We start from the raw sequence: 16,785 nt of genomic DNA, 5'->3' as shown, positions 1-16,785 counted from the left end.
CATTTTGATTCAACCTCAGAAACATGTGTCTTATAACCATTTATGAAAAGGGAAATAAGGACAACCTGGGGGATTACAGACTAGTCAGATTAACTTCAGTACCCAGAAAAATAACAGAGCAAATAATCAAGCAATCAATTTGCAAACATCTAGAAGATAATAAGGTGACAAGTAACAATCAACATGGATTTGTCAAGAACAAATCATGTCAAACCAACCCAATAGCTTTCTTTGACAGGGTAACCAGCCTGGTGGATGTGTGTGTGTGTGGGGGGGGAGTGGTAGATGCGGTATATCTTGACTTTAGTAAGGCTTTTATCTCGTATGACCATCTCATAAACAAACTAGAGAAATACAGCCTAGCTGATGCTACTCTTAGGTGGGTGCATAAATGGTTGGAAAACCATTCATTCCCAGAGAGTAGTTATTGGTGGTTCATAGTCAAGCTGGAAGAGCATATCAAATGGGGTCCTGCAAGAAACGGTACTGGATCTGATTCTGTTCAATAGCTTCATCAATTACTTAGATAATGGCATAGAGAGTACACTTATGAAGTTTGCAGATGATATCAAGTTGGGAGGAGTTGTAACTGCTTTGGAGGATAGGTTTAAAATTCAAAATGAGATGGACAAACTGGAGAAATGGTCTGAGGTAAACAGGATGAAATTCAATAAAGACAAATGCAAAGTACTGTAGTTAGGAAGGAACAATCAGTTGCACACATACAATATGGGAAATGACTGCCTAGGAAAGAGTACTGCAGAAATGGATCTGGGGGTTATAGTGGATCACAAGCTGAATATAAATGTAAAGTTGTTGCAAAAAAAAAGTGAATATCATTCTGGGATGTATCAGCAGAAGTGTTGTAAGCAAGATGCAAGAATTCTTCTGCTTTACTCTGCCCTGATAAGGCATCAGCTGGAATATCATGTTCAGTTCTGGGAGCCAAATTTCAGGAAGAGGTGGACAAATTTGAGAAATTGGAGTGACAAAAATAATTAAAGGTCTAGAAAACATGACCTATGAGGAAACATTGAAAAAACTGGGTTTGTTAAGTCTGGAGAAGAGAAGACTGAGTGGGGACATGATAACAGTTTTCTGTAATAAAATGTTGTTACAAGGAGGAGAGTGCAAAATTGTTCTCCTTAACCTCTGAGAGTAGGGCAAGAAGCTATAGGCTTAAATTGCTGCAAGGGTGGTTTAGGTTGGACATTAGGAGAAACTTCCTAACAGGGCGGTTAAGCACTGGAACAAATTGCCTAGAGCTGTTGTGGAATCTGAGTCATTGGAGGTTTTTAAGAACAAGTTAGACAAACACTTGTCAGGAATGATCTAGTTATTACGTAGTCCTGCCTTGAGTGCAAGGGACTGGACTAGATGACCTACTGAGGTGCCTTCCATTCCTACACCTCTATGATTCTATTATTTCTCAGGGTGGAGCTCTTACAGCATTGCATGCAGACCATAATTGATGTTATGGAACAACACAGCTTGTCATTTAAGGAAACAGATAATACTTTCTAATTGCTTATTATCATTTGTTTTGTAATAAGTTAATCACTGCTATATATGCTAGCTAAACCAATAGCTGGTGCCTGCTGTCTTGCTAGATGTGCCTTTGACATCTTGCTTTGCTACTGATTTTAACTGGATGTAAATTTAAAATGGCAGCAAAGAGGAAAAGTGCTATTATTTCATACAAAGATTTCAGAGTTCAGACAAAGTGGTTCCCCGAAAAGTCATGCCAAGATCTGTGAGCATTCAGACTTTCTGATGTAACTGATGTGGTTTTATTTCTGCAACGAAAAGGTTTGTTGAAATGATTTAGTCAAATGCAGAAAATGTTGTGGTGATAAAGATAATTAAGGGGTAAGTATTTAGTCATCCGTATCTAACAGAGAAGAGAGATATTCAGAATGTTTAATCAAGACAAAACCTCAAGAGAATTTTAGCTCACAACTTTCTAACTACAAGGCAGACACATTATTGACAAAGGGACTAATCTGAGAGGGGCTGAATACTCACCAAATTAACCCATTAATTTATGGTGCATGCTCAGCACTTTTTGGGTCAGAGTCTAGTTTACGATGTAGTTGACTAAGGGCATGCCTATACTTGAAATGTAAGTTGACCTATGTTAGTAATTACTGCAGTGGTTTATGTCCACACTACCCTCCTTCTGTCAGTGGTGCTTGTCCTCACCAGAAGTGACTTAAGAGGGGCAATGTGGGAGGCCAAGAACCTGGGCTCTCAGATCCACAGGCAGCTCCTTGATAGGAGCCCAGCTGATTCTTGGGCTCCCCACACCCCATCACTGGGAGCCCAAATGCCCCCGCAGCTCACAGCAGGGAGCCTGGAGTCCCGGTGCAGCTGCCAGGCTCCCTTCAGTGAGTGGGGAGTCTCCAGACAGCTTCCAGGCTGCACCTGCCCAGCTCCCCCACTCTCAGCTCCGAGCTGGGCTGCGCCTTGGACTCCCCGCTCCCCACTACACACTGGGAGCCACTGAGAGCTCCCCCCTGGGAACCCAGCTGCATCCGGGAGCGGGGAGCTGAGAGCCTGGGTGGGGGCACAGCTGGGCTCCCAGCCCATTCCCAGCTTCTGACAAATAGAGGCTAGGGACACAATAGCAGTTCTTCACATCACCACTCAATTCATCCACACAAACATATGTAATAATATGCAACAAAAACATTTTCAGATCTCAAACCTGTGAAGCTAATATAAATATCCCCCCTTCGGTGTTTTTCCACTTGTCAGGATTGTATCTGAACTCAAACCGATCCAGTCCCAGCACATAGCAACAACCTCCCCACATCCCCCAACACTACTCTCTCCCTGTGATTTATGCAAAATAAAACTGCCGTTTTGATGCACCGACCAGTTTTTTTTTGGCTGCTTTCCATCATAAAAGATAATGTTTAAGCAATAAAACTCTTTTTAATTTTAAAGTAAATTTAGTGCTCTGAAAGCTGCCAGATTGACAGTACTCAGGACTAACAGCCTGTACTTAAATGCACAACATGTATAGTACATCAAGTGTCAGTGCAAATTTCCTCCACCCTGCCCTTTCAAATATAGCTCAGAAGCAGCAGTGTTTCAATTAGCTCAGAAGTAACTACTCACTTTGGGAAAAGGGTAATTTAGTCCTGCAGGCCCATTCACTTCTTCACCCCTATGCCAAGATGCCAGTAACATTAGTTTGCAGAAGAACTGGGACAAGGACACCCCTCTGCTTCAACCTGGTGGAATAGTAGTCATGACTGGGTTACAGGTATTGAAGGGTATGTGCTGTTTAGGAAAGACCGAAATAAAGGTAAAGGTGGTGGAGTAGCACTGTATATCAATGATGAGATAGAATGTAAAGAAATAAGAAGCGATGAAATGGATATGACTGAGTCTGTATGGGCAAAAATTAAATTGGGGAAGAAAACTATTAGAGCCTCCCCTGGGATAGTGCTTGGGGTGTGCTATAGACCGCCGGGATCTAATTTGGATATGGATAGAGCCCTTTTTAATGTTTTTAATAAAGTAAATACTAATGGAAACTGTGTGATCATGGGAGACTTTAACTTCCCAGATATAGACTGGAGGACGAGTGCTAGTAATAATAATAGGGCTCAGATTTTCCTAGATGCGATAGCTGATGGATTCCTTCAGCAAGTAGTTGCTGAACCGACTAGAGGGGATGCTATTTTAGATTTGGTCTTGGTGAGTAATGAGGACCTCATAGAGGAAATGGTTGTAGGGGATAATCTTGGCTCAAGTGATCATGAGCTAATTCAGTTCAAACTGAATGGAAGGATTAACAAAAATAAATCTGCAACTAAGGTTTTTGATTTCAAAAGGGCTGACTTTCAAAAATTAAGGAAATTAGTTAGGGAAGTGGATTGGACTGAAGAATTTATGGGTTTAAAGGTAGAGGAGGCCTGGGATTATTTTAAATTAAAGCTGCAGAAGCTATCGGAAGCCTGCATCCCAAGAAAGGGGAAAAAATTCATAGGCAGGAGTTGTAGACCAAGCTGGATGAGCAAGCATCTTAGAGAGGTAATTAAGAAAAAGCAGAAAGCATATAGGGAGTGGAAGAAGGGAGGGATCAGTAAGGCAAGCTACCTTATTGAGGTCAGAATATGTAGGGATAAAGTGAGACAGGCTAAAAGTCAAGTAGAGTTGGACCTTGCAAAGGGAATTAAAACCAATAGTAAAAGGTTCTATAGTCATATAAATAGGAAGAAAACAAAGAAAGAAGAAGTGGGACCGCTAAAAACTGAGGATGGAGTGGAGGTCAAGGATAATCTAGGCATGGCCCAATATCTAAACAAATACTTTGCCTCAGTCTTTAATAAGACTAAAGAGGATCTTAGGGATAATGGTAGCATGATAAATGGGAATGAGGATATGGAGGTAGACATCACCATATCTGAGGTAGAAGCGAAACTCAAACAGCTTAATGGGACTAAATCGGGGGGCCCAGATAATCTTCATCCAAGAATATTAAAAGAATTGGCACAAGAAATTGCAAGCCCATTAGCAAGAATTTTTAATGAATCTGTAAACTCAGGGGTTGTACCGTATGATTGGAGGATTGCTAACATAGTTCCTATTTTTAAGAAAGGGAAAAAAAGTGATCCAAGTAATTATAGGCCTGTTAGTTTGACATCTGTAGTATGCAAGGTCTTGGAAAAAATTTTGAAGGAGAAGGTAGTTAAGGACATTGAAGTCAATGGTAAATGGGACAAAATACAACATAGTTTTACAAAAGGTAGATCGTGCCAAACCAACCTGATCTCCTTCTTTGAGAAAGTAACAGATTTTTTAGATAAAGGAAACGCAGTGGATCTAATTTACTTAGATTTTAGTAAGGCGTTTGATACGGTGCCACATGGGGAATTATTAGTTAAATTGGATAAGATGGGCATCAATAGGAATATTGAAAGGTGGATAGGGAATTGGTTAAAGGGGAGACTACAACGGGTCCTACTGAAAGGTGAACTGTCAAGTTGGAGGGAGGTTACCAGTGGAGTTCTTCAGGGATCGGTTTTGGGACCAATCTTATTTAATCTTTTTATTACTGACCTGGGCACAAAAAGTGGGAGTGTGCTACTAAAGTTTGCAGATGATACAAAGCTGGGAGGTATTGCTAATTTAGAGAAGGACAGGGATACCCTACAGGAGGATCTGGATGACCTTGTAAACTGGAGTAATAGGAATAGGATGAAATTTAATAGTGAGAAGTGTAAGGTCATGCATTTAGGGATTAATAACAAGAATTTTAGTTATAAGCTAGGGACGCATCAACTAGAAGTAACGGAGGAGGAAAAGGACCTTGGAGTATTGGTTGATCATAGGATGACTATGAGCTGCCAATGTGATATGGCTGTGAAAAAAGCTAATGTCGTCTTGGGATGCATCAGGAGAGGTATTTCCAGTAGGGATAAGGAGGTTTTAGTACCGTTATATAAGGCACTGGTGAGACCTCACCTGGAGTACTGTGTGCAGTTCTGGTCTCCCATGTTTAAGAAGGATGAATTCAAACTGGAACAGGTACAGAGAAGGGCTACTAGGATGATCCGAGGAATGGAAAACTTGTCTTATGAAAGGAGACTCAGGGAGCTTGGCTTGTTTAGCCTAACTAAAAGAAGGCTGAGGGGAGATATGATTGCTCTCTATAAATATATCAGAGGGATAAATACCAGAGAGGGAGAGGAATTATTTAAACTCAGTACCAATGTGGACACAAGAACAAATGGATATAAACTGGCCACTAGGAAATTTAGATTAGAAATTAGACGAAGGTTTCTAACCATCAGAGGAGTGAAGTTTTGGAATAGCCTTCCGAGGGAAGTAGTGGGGTCAAAAGATCTATCTTGCTTTAAGATTAAACTCGATAAGTTTATGGAGGAGATGGTATGATGGGATAACATGGTTTTGGTAATTAAATATTCATGGTAAATAGGCCCAATGGCCTGTGATGGGTTTTAGATGGGGTAAGATCCAAGTTACCTGGGAAAGAATTTTCTGTAGTATCTGGCTGATGAATCTTGCCCATATGCTCAGGGTTTAGCTGATCGCCATATTTGGGGTCGGGAAGGAATTTTCCTCCAGGGCAGATTGGAAGAGGCCCTGGAGGTTTTTCGCCTTCCTCTGTAGCATGGGGCACGGGTCACTTGCTGGAGGATTCTCTGCTCCTTGAGGTCTTTAAACTACAATTTGAGGACTTCAATAGCACAGATATAGGTGTGAGGTTTTTTTTGTAGGAGTGGTGGGTGAAATTCTGTGGCCTGCGTTGTGCAGGAGGTCAGACTAGATGATCATAATGGTCCCTTCTGACCTAAATATCTATGAATCTATGAAACTTCTATAGTAGGTCACCAAACATGAAAAGTTTCTGATATGTCAAATTAATTTCCTTCCCATAGAGCAGATCCTCTGTTTCTCTATCATAAAAAGGAAGATTCCCCATCACTTCGTGTATCTCACACCATCACCTGCAAAGACTTTTGTCACAGCCAACAGTCTTCTTTAATTGGGGCTGAATTAAAGAGTGACCCTTCAGAGCTCATTAGAAATCTCTACAATTGACCAAAGGGATAGTTTATGAACAAAAAAGTCATTCCCTGCTGCTCCCTTACTTCTCATCTGTAGGTTGCTACTCACTCTTTCAACAATAGTCCTTGCCCCAAATGTTATGGGGCTCATCATTCACTCGAATGAGAAAGCAACAAATGGAATTAATTTCTCAAGAAGCCATAAACTTGATGCTGCACAGAGTTAGAGTATGAAAGATCCTGACCAGGACCCTGATCCCTGATTAATTTGGGTCTGAACTTTCAAAGTAGCCCCATTCAGAAAATAATAGAGAAAACAAACTACTTCTACATTACTCCACCACTAAAAGATAGGCTATTACAGTATTGTTGTGTACGAGGATGCCCATTATACTGCAGATGCTTTTTACCTTGAAAGACTGTCTGCTAAGCCGAAGGAAAGAAAATTGTATTGTTTGTCCACATACTGTATATAGTACCTATCAAGGCAAGGCAATGTGTCTCTTAGACATGGGCCAACCTTTTCAAACTGGATCAGCTACTATACACCAGATATAGAAACATAATGTGAGACATTCAAGCTAGGGAACCCAGCAAATCTGATCCAGTTTCACAGCTTGTGGTAATATCCAGTAACTGAGAAATAAAATACAGAAGGGTATTTTTAGCACAGGAGTGATTAAAAGCAGAGGTGTTGATGGTTTAATGGAGCATTATGCCATACATCCTACTGTTCTTCTCCTCTGCTATGTTCTACAGAACACTGATTTTGTTGGATCATTACTGACTCAAAATCTCCAAACATTATACTTTTCTAAAATGGAATTCATGAGCTATTTTTCCATTTATGATTTTATCCATTCATTAAAGTGCAAAGTCTTGGCCCTAATACTTAGTATGGTACTCATTACCTTCCTCATCCCTGAAGGCTTCTAAGGTTTAACCATAACAGCTTGGCCTTGTTCACTTAACTAATTTGTACTCGTGTGCTATCCTAATGTTATACATTAGTTAACCATATATTACTTTATCAAAAGCTTTATCAAATACAAGTTCTTCACCAATGTCTGTTTTTGCAGTATCTTCTAACAAAAATCCATCTAGCATAGGCAAATATGATTTATATATAATTCAGTAATTATGACTAGTTTTTAGCCATTCTTATTTCTATAGCTCTTTTATCTTATTGTTAGTTCATATCACCAACGTCTTACCCATTACATAGTCCAGATATACTGTGCTATGCCTACATGGAGAAGATCCCCTTTCTGAAGATTAAGTTCTTTGACTGCAAATCCTAGTATAAAGTGAGTGTGGAAATTCTGGTTGTGTGCAGACCTTCCCATCTCTCCGAAGGCTTCTCTACATGAGCTATCTGCTCTTAAACTTGGTATCAAGTTTGGTATTGTTCTGAGAGGAGAGGAGGGCAGAGGGGCTCCAATATGTACTCTTGAGAGCTTGAATTCATGGTCCCTGGACCTTTGACCATCATAACAACCATATGCTTACAAGTAGCTGATCTCTCTGGCCTGACACATACAAGTGGGTACATTTTGGACTTTGGCCTGGAGGTTGGGGTTGAAAACACAGTTATCAAATTATCAAGTCTTTATTCAGTTTTAATTCACATCTTTCTTAGGCAAAATCCCATTGAGTTCAATAGGGGTGGGTTTGCCAGAATAACAACTTCAGGATTCATCCCATATTGAATACAATTCTATCATGGACTAAATAATCACCACTTTTACAGACTGGGTCAGGGCCTTTTCACTCTCCCAACAGAAGCAAAGGATCTGTTATGATGGTCCACTCTCAGCAACTAATGGATCCGACTGTTTTCTAGAAGCTTCTGGGGGGGAAAGCATATGTGTCTCCAGAGCAGGATTTGAATTCTCTGCTAGCACATTAAAATGACCAGCTTTATGCAAGTATTGATTCCCTGGCTCCTAAACAAAGCAACCTATAGGTCACCATGTTTTAATAATTACCTGTAACAAAGAGAAAAGGAAGATTATTACAGCACTGGTGGCAAAATTCTGACCAGCTATGCAATAGGGAGTTTTTGCAGTTGTATGTGGCATTCTTGAAGTCTAGCAATTTCTTTTTTTCCCTGTGCTATGGAATCTGTGAATCCTGGGCAACAGAATTGCTTGGGCAGTGTCCCATTTGACAAAACCACAATGCCTCCCTACCAAGCATCTGAGGTGAATGATCCCTGCTGCAAGGAGTTCTCATTATTCTTTGCAAAGAAGATAGACTGAATTAGAAGCCATTTCACTGGAGCTATAGAAAGTATACCAATACTGGAGGGGTCAAATACCCTTGGTTTGGTTCAAAGAAGGGATTAGTATGGAAGGCAATACAAGCTATTGTTTGAAAATATAGCATACACATTTATATAAAATCATTATAAGTAAAATGGAAAATAATATGAGGCAGCATATTTCCTTAAAGGGCGTTCCTTAGTTACATACATATGTCAATAGAAAAGAGACCAAATTTGGTTAGAGATATCCATTTTATTGGTGGCATCAAATGAAATCTTTCAATGCCTCTAGTTCTCAACTCTGGTCCACCGCTTGCTCAGGTAAAGCTCCTGGTGCGCTGGGACGGTTTGTTTACCTGCTTCATCTGCGGTTTGCCACTCCAGGCCAATGGGGCCTGCGGGAAGGGCAGCCAGCACGTCCCTCCGCCCATGCTGCTTTCTGTAGCCCCCATTGGCCTGAAGCAGCGAACCACAGCCAGTCGGAGCCGCAATCGGCCAAACCTGCAGATGCGGCAGATAAACAAACTGGCCCGGCCCGCCAGGGTCTTTCCCTGAACAAGCGGTGGACCAGAGTTGACAACCACTGCTCTAGGTCATTCACAACATTCATCCATTCATTTATTGTAGTACTGTAGTAGTTGGAGAGTTCCAATTTTGTATATATAATTCTTGGCAAACAACAAGGCCTCCTTAGAAACCAGCAAGAGAAAGTTGTAAAATATAAATCTGATCCATATATTGTATAATAATAACCATAATGATACAAATAAGCCACTAAGAAAAACAAGGCTGTATTGCCATCTTGGGGCTTCTGGTGACATCACAGGTATTTATTTGCAATTTTTGAGATACTAAAGCTGGTGATGATCACCCTAATGAAAATGCAGTCAGTTCTTAGTATGTCTGGAATCTAAGAATACGTTTGTGTTATTTGGGCAGGATCTTTCAGTCTACACCTGTGCACATGCTTGTATGTAAACCAGGGCCGGCTCTAGGCACCAGCAAAACAAGCAGGTGCTCGGGTCGGCACATTTCTAGGGGCGGCATTCCGGCGCCGGCCATGCTGCCCCTAGAAATGTGCCCCCGCTGCCCCAGCTCACCTCCGCCTGCTCCCCTGAGCGCGCCACCACCGCTCCGCATCTCCCCCTCCCTCCCAGGCTTGCCGCGCGTGAAACAGCTGTTTGGTGCAGCAAGCCTGGGAGGGAGGGAGGGAGGAGAAGCTGAGTGGCAGCATGCTCGGGGGAGGCGGCGGTGGTGGAGCGGAGGCGAGCTGGGGCGGGGAGCGGTTCCTCTACCCCTCCCCTTACATTCTGCGCTCCCCCTCGTTCACCTCCGCTCCGCCTGCTCCCCTGAACTCGCTGCCTCTCCCTCACCTGAGAGGGAGGGGGGAGAAGCAGAGCGGTGGCGTGTCTAGGGGAGCAGGCGGAGCGGAGGTGAGCTAGGGCAAGGGGTTGGGGGGGGTCGCAGGAAGCAATGGAGGGGGGGGAAATTCAGCATGCCCGGGGGAGGAGGCGGGGCCAGGGATTTGGGGAAGGGGTTGGGAAGGGGTGGAGTCAGGGAGCTTTGGGGGGCACAAAAAAAAGTGGGGGCGGCCAAAAATTTTTTTGCTTGGGGCAGCAAAAATCCTAGAGCTGGCCCTGATCGAAACACACAGATGCATGCTAACACTTGTGTGCATGCCATGCATAATCATAGAATCATAGAATATCAGGGTTGGAAGGGACCTCAGGAGGTCATCTAGTCCAACCCCCTGCTCAAAGCAGGACCAATCCCCAACTAAATCATCCCAGCCAGGGCTCTGTCAAGCCTGACCTTAAAAACCTCTAAGGAAGGAGATTCTACCACCTCCCTAGGTAACGCATTCCAGTGTTTCACCACCCTCCTAGTGAAAAAGGTTTTCCTAATATCCAACCTAAACCTCCCCCACTGCAACTTGAGACCATTACTCCTTGTCCTGTCCTCTTCTACCACTGAGAATAGTCTAGAACCGTCCTCTTTGGAACCACCTCTCAGGTAGTTGAAAGCAGCTATCAAATCCCCCCTCATTCTTCTCTTCTGCAGACTAAACAATCCCAGTTCCCTCAGCCTCTCCTCATAAGTCATGTGTTCCAGACCCCTAATCATTTTTGTTGCTCTTCGCTGGACTCTCTCCAATTTATCCACATCCTTCTTGTAGTGCGGGGCCCAAAACTGGACACAGTACTCCAGATGAGGCCTCACCAATGTCGAATAGAGGGGAATGATCACGTCCCTCGATCTGCTGGCTATGCCCCTACTTATACATCCCAAAATGCCATTGGCCTTCTTGGCAACAAGGGCACACTGTTGACTCATATCCAGCTTCTTGTCTACTGTCACCCCTAGGTCCTTTTCCGCAGAACTGCTGCCTAGCCATTCGGTCCCTCGTCTGTAGCGGTGCATTGGGTTCTTCCGTCCTAAGTGCAGGACCCTGCACTTATCCTTGTTGAACCTCATCAGATTTCTTTTGGCCCAATCCTCCAATTGTCTAGGTCCCTCTGTATCCTATCCCTGCCCTCCAGCGTATCTACCACTCCTCCTAGTTTAGTATCATCTGCAAATTTGCTGAGAGTGCAATCCACACCATCCTCCAGATCATTTATGAAGATATTGAACAAAACCGGCCCCAGGACCAACCCTTGGGGCACTCCACTTGATACCGGCTGCCAACTAGACATGGAGCCATTGATCACTACCCGCTGAGCCCGACAATCTAGCCAACTTTCTACCCACCTTATAGTGCATTCATCCAGCCCATACTTCTTTAACTTGCTGACAAGAATACTGTGGGAGACCGTGTCAAAAGCTTTGCTAAAGTCAAGAAACAATACATCCACTGCTTTCCCTTCATCCACAGAACCAGTAATCTCATCATAGAAGGCGATTAGATGAGTCAGGCATGACCTTCCCTTGGTGAATCCATGCTGACTGTTCCTGATCACTTTCCTCTCATGTAAGTGCTTCAGGAATCTAGTCACCTAGATAATCTGTCACCTAGGCACATACAACTGTGCACTTTTTGACTGCTGGCTCCTATTAATGTCAATGGGACTTGTTGGTGAAAACTCCAGTACTGGAAGTTGTGCAGCTGCTACACTCTTTAAAGGCTAAGCAGATGTATTTAAAGATTAGATGCTGTCTGTAACTAGAAAATGCACATTGAAGTACGTGCAACATCAGGTGGAGGCCAGGTAATGCCCTGCCTGAAAATTTAACCATTCATGAACATGAAAGGCACACTAAAAAGCTTGTATTAAATCCTTTCTATCAAGGGGGCTAATTGCCTTTCAGCTTTAAAACCAATTACTGTGCATGGCTGCCCAAGCACAACAGCTGCTGCTCTCTGTTGCTGTAACAGGGTTAGCTTTACCTTTAACCTCTCCCTGTCTGTGGGCATCCCTTCCAAGTGACAGGTATGCACTTCTCTCAGAGTGGAATCCTGCAATTCACCCCATTTTTACACTGGGTGTCCAGGTTACCTATTTACCAACCGTGTTTCCTGGGATTGCTGCCTAATAATCACAGGACTGAAGTTCTGGAACAGCCTTCCAAAGGGGTGCAGTGGGGGCAAAAAAACTAACTGGCTTCAAGACTGCGCTTGATAAGTTTATGGAGGGGATGGTATGATGAGACTGCTAACAATGGCGTGTGGCCCATAAGCGACTGCCAGTAGCAAAAATTCCCAATGGCTGGAGAGGGGACACAAAATGGGGAGGGCCATGAGTTACTACAGAGAATTTTTTCCCAGGTATCTGACTGGCAGATCTTCCCCATATGCTGTGGGTCTAACCGCCATATTTGGGGTCAGGAAGGAATTTTCCCCTGGGTCTGACTGGCCGAGATCCTGGGGTGTTTTTTTGTTTTGTTTTTTTCCCCCTTCCTCTGCAGCACAGATCACTTGCAGGTTTAAACTAGTGTACATGGTGAATTCTCTGTAACTTGAAGTCTTTAAATCATGATTTGAGGACTTTAGTAACTCAGCCAGAGGTAAGGGGTCTGTTACAGGAGTGGGTGAGGTTCTGTGGCCTGCAATGTGCAGGAGGTCAGACTAGATGTTCACGATGGTCCCTTTTGACCTTAAAGTCTATGAATCTCTGGCCTCACCTTGATCGATTTGCATTGGAGGCAGAGGCAAACAGGGAAAAAAACATGTCTTTGTCTAGGGCAGCCTCCAAAATATATTTCAAGAACATAATACAGCTCACATACATAACTCTTTATAAAAAAGCCTGTACATGCACCATATGATGATATTCATGATCATCATATTTCCAGTTTTTATATAATAGCCTATAAGTTGCTGTTTGGCTAAATATTCTGACATCAGTGTGTTGGGTTTGCCTATGCTAGTTGGCACAAAGGGGCTCTTAGAGTCACAACCTGTATAGTGAGTTGAGCACCAATGATTGGGGCTGTTTAAAAGACATTGAGTTTTGGTCCTTCAGATGTGCAAAAACTATCCAGGACTGAATTAACTTTTTGCACCCATGTAGCAGACAGCACAACTGGACTGAAATCAATAGAAACCCACATAATATTCTCCCCCATTCTTCATATCCCATTTATGAAGCTAAGACTGAACCATTGTTATACTAATGCTTTCCCATTACAGCAGTTATATAGAGAATACAATTGTAAGGGATAGGAAAGATAGATTGAAACAGCTGGTTTATAAGTAGGTGTGTATAGTGGTGTGTAGGCAGCACATAAGTAGATGAATGCAAATTTTACATTTGCACCAATTTTTACATTCAAACCACATATTTAAGTACACAATTTGAGCAGTCACTAGATTTTTATATGCAAATACTTTTTATGTATGTACAATGATAACATGTGCAATGGTAAGTATGCAAAATAATCCCCAGTCTTGAACAATAAAAAATGTACGAACTTGCTTAACTATAAGTACATAGGCAGTCCCACTTACTTTAATGGAATTATTCACATGCATAAAGTTAAGAACGTGCATTGCTTTAGCAGGATTAGGGCTTTAGAGGACACTTTATTTATTTGTGTTTGTTTATTATTTCAGATTACAAAAATTAACAATAGTCACCTACTTAGACATGCTAGAAACCTCTAAGACATAAATCAAAATATGGAAACTTTGGCCTGTTATTCCATTTGGGTGCAACATCAGCTTATTTTTAGCCTTTTGACACCTCATTTATTTCCAATGATATTTAAAATAACTGCTAGAAGATGCTTTAGAATTATGATCTGGATACCTGACCTTGCTAGACAATGCTACTTCATCAACATACCTTTATTTTTTTAAATGCTATTGTGTTGTATCCTTGAGGGATTTTTTTAAAAAAACTCAGACTTCATTCATTTTGTTTTCTTACATTGCGATTCAATATTTCTGCTCCTTGTTTTAAGCATGTATTTTTCTTCCCGTAGAAATGGTATACTCTTTATGTTTCTGGCATCAGTCTTGTTTTCATCCATGTGAAAACCAAAGTTTTGAATTCATTTATACTGTTTGTAGAAGCTAATTTGTCTGCCATTCCAGTTCCTCTGCTATCACTGACTCACTGATCTCTCACTCACTGTAAAAGTGATGCATTTCTTATTGTAGCTTGTTCTTATGCCCTCCATTATATTCTCTGCTTAATTTTCATACTCTCTTTACTTTATAAAAAGAAAAGGAGTACTTGTGGCACCTTAGAGACTAACCAATTTATTTGAGCATAAGCTTTTGTGAGCTACAGCTCACTTCATCGGATGCAGCTTATGCTCAAATAAATTGGTTAGTCTCTAAGGTGCCACAAGTCCTCCTTTTCTTTTTGCGAATACAGACTAACATGGCTGCTACTCTGAAACCTGCCTTTACTTTATATCAGACATTGACTCTGCAATCCCCCTTTTCCACTGGTGTATTTGATATTTTGTTCATTTCATTTGCTTTTTTTCTTTCTTACAATTTGCCTTTTCTTGTTCATCCTCACTGAGGCTACTTCTGCTCCTAATGTAATAATTACTAAGGAGTACACATGCATGATCCTTGGGGCATATGGTAATTTCTTGTTGAATACTTTCCACTTCCTCACTCTACCTTTCCCATAATTGCTTTATCACAGTGAAAGCTACTCAAAATTGTTCTCATTCTTCCAGAAGTTGCTGAAGTGAAATTCATTATTTATACTCTTCCTATTTGTTCTCAAATTAGATTTAACTACAACTTGATTAATGCATGGTTCGTATTGGTTTTTTAGAGGCAGAGTTGGCAGTGCACCTATAGTTAAGGTGGCCTAACGCTATCTATTATAAGATCTTGTTTTCAATTGCTTATAACTTTGCCATACTTTAAGAGTTTGGGCTGAAATGTTCCTTGCCAGCTCTTTGCCGCAGGCTGACTATTTAGGAAATTTTTAGCAAAAATGGTTTAGTTACTTTTCAGAATGAAGTTGGGAAAACAACATCATTTTACCCATGCATGTTAAAAAATTCTTCCAAGTTTTGTTGAGAAGCTTTATGGCCAGAACCCAGGATTCCTGAGTCTCAACATTCCTCTAATCCCTGGCAAATAACTTTGAAACCCACTGGCACTATGTTTCATCTCCCTCTAATGTCTGGTCCACACAGAAGATAACAACCTATTACAGCTACCAGTTATTCCATTAATTTAAGAGGTAGCTATCTGTGCTGTGGATCTAAATGTTCCAGCCTGGTTGATGACATATGTGGAAATCAGTATGGCTCCACATAATAAAATTTTTATTTTTTGGGGGGGGGTTGCTTTTTTTAAAAACAAATAGGAAATTACATTAAAAATTTCATTAAAAGAACATGAAGGTTGCAAAGTCAAGCACTCAAAAGTTAGGAAATTCCAGTATTAAGATTGCCTGTGCAATCTTAATTCATCCCTCTAGTGTTTATGCATTGTGATAGATTCTTCAATTACATGACCACATAACATTTTCTTCAACAGCACCACTGCCTCATTGGGTAGACATTACTCAGGGACTGAATCAGAGTTGTGGAGTGAATGAGGCTTTTGTCTACAGAAAAAAAGGTGAAGTAAAATGCAGGAAAGTATAGGAGGAGAAGGATATAGAGTATGGAAAAGGAAAGGTATGGGGTTATGAAGAGATCATGGGGATAGGAACAAGGTGGTGGACGGGGGTGGGGGAGACAAAAGGCAGCAAGGAGAATGGCAGGGAGTGAGCAAAGAGAAAGAAAAAGAGAGAATGAGAGAGAAACTGGGTCTGAGAAAGAGGTTGCTAGAAGAAGAAAAGAAAAACAAGGAGATGTGAAAAAGGAAAGACCTAGAGAAAACAGAAGAGGAGGCCAAGAATACGAGAGAAAGACAGGAAGAAAGCACAGGAGAAGAGGTCCTGTCAGAAAGACCTTGTATTGTCAGCTATGGACAGGAAGGTCAGTTTGTCAAACTAATAAGGCATTGGATGAAAGGGAAAACCCAAATCACCAAACCTAAGCTACGGAAGCTAGAAAATAAAAATCAAAGGAGAAGAAAAGAAGAAAGGCATCCAATTTATTCTGGCATTAGAATACTTCCAGGTTATGTCACAGTTTTTTGAAACGGAGATGAACACCAGATTTTCCTGACTTGAGATTCAAATGCACCTTAAATTTCAGTGATGAACTGCATTTTTGGGCGAACAGGTCAGTTAGCAAGTGTACTACAGATTTTATATTGGCTCAAAATTGTATGTTTTTAATATAGTAAACACCAAGAGCCCTCAATAAGGGCCCGAGAAAAAAAAAGACATATATAGTAGCATTGCTGCCTTCTAGCTCTCTGTATGTTCTTTCTCCTGGATACTATATTGACCTAATCACCATCCTACCTTCATGCTATGAGCTCTCATTTGACTTATTTCAATTAGCATGTTTAGAGTCCCTACATTTCCCAAATCATCTCTACACCATGGCTGCTATGCTCCAGAAGGGTTGCATGGTGCATCTTATCGTCTACCTACTGCAATC

The 16,785-nt window shown here is 41.6% G+C and overlaps 1 protein-coding gene across 1 annotated transcript in view; it reads left to right on the top strand.

Annotated features, from left to right (window-relative positions):
* Window positions 1-16,785, top strand: part of ZNF804B (zinc finger protein 804B) — a 352,481-nt gene that overhangs the window by 303,231 nt on the left and 32,465 nt on the right. The window lies entirely within an intron of this gene.

The sequence above is a fragment of the Eretmochelys imbricata genome, chromosome 2 (genome assembly GCF_965152235.1).
Source record: "Eretmochelys imbricata isolate rEreImb1 chromosome 2, rEreImb1.hap1, whole genome shotgun sequence".
Lineage (NCBI taxonomy): Eukaryota > Metazoa > Chordata > Testudines > Cheloniidae > Eretmochelys > Eretmochelys imbricata.
The sequence above is the reverse complement of the archived record's forward strand: the minus strand, read 5'-3'. Positions and strand labels throughout refer to the sequence as shown.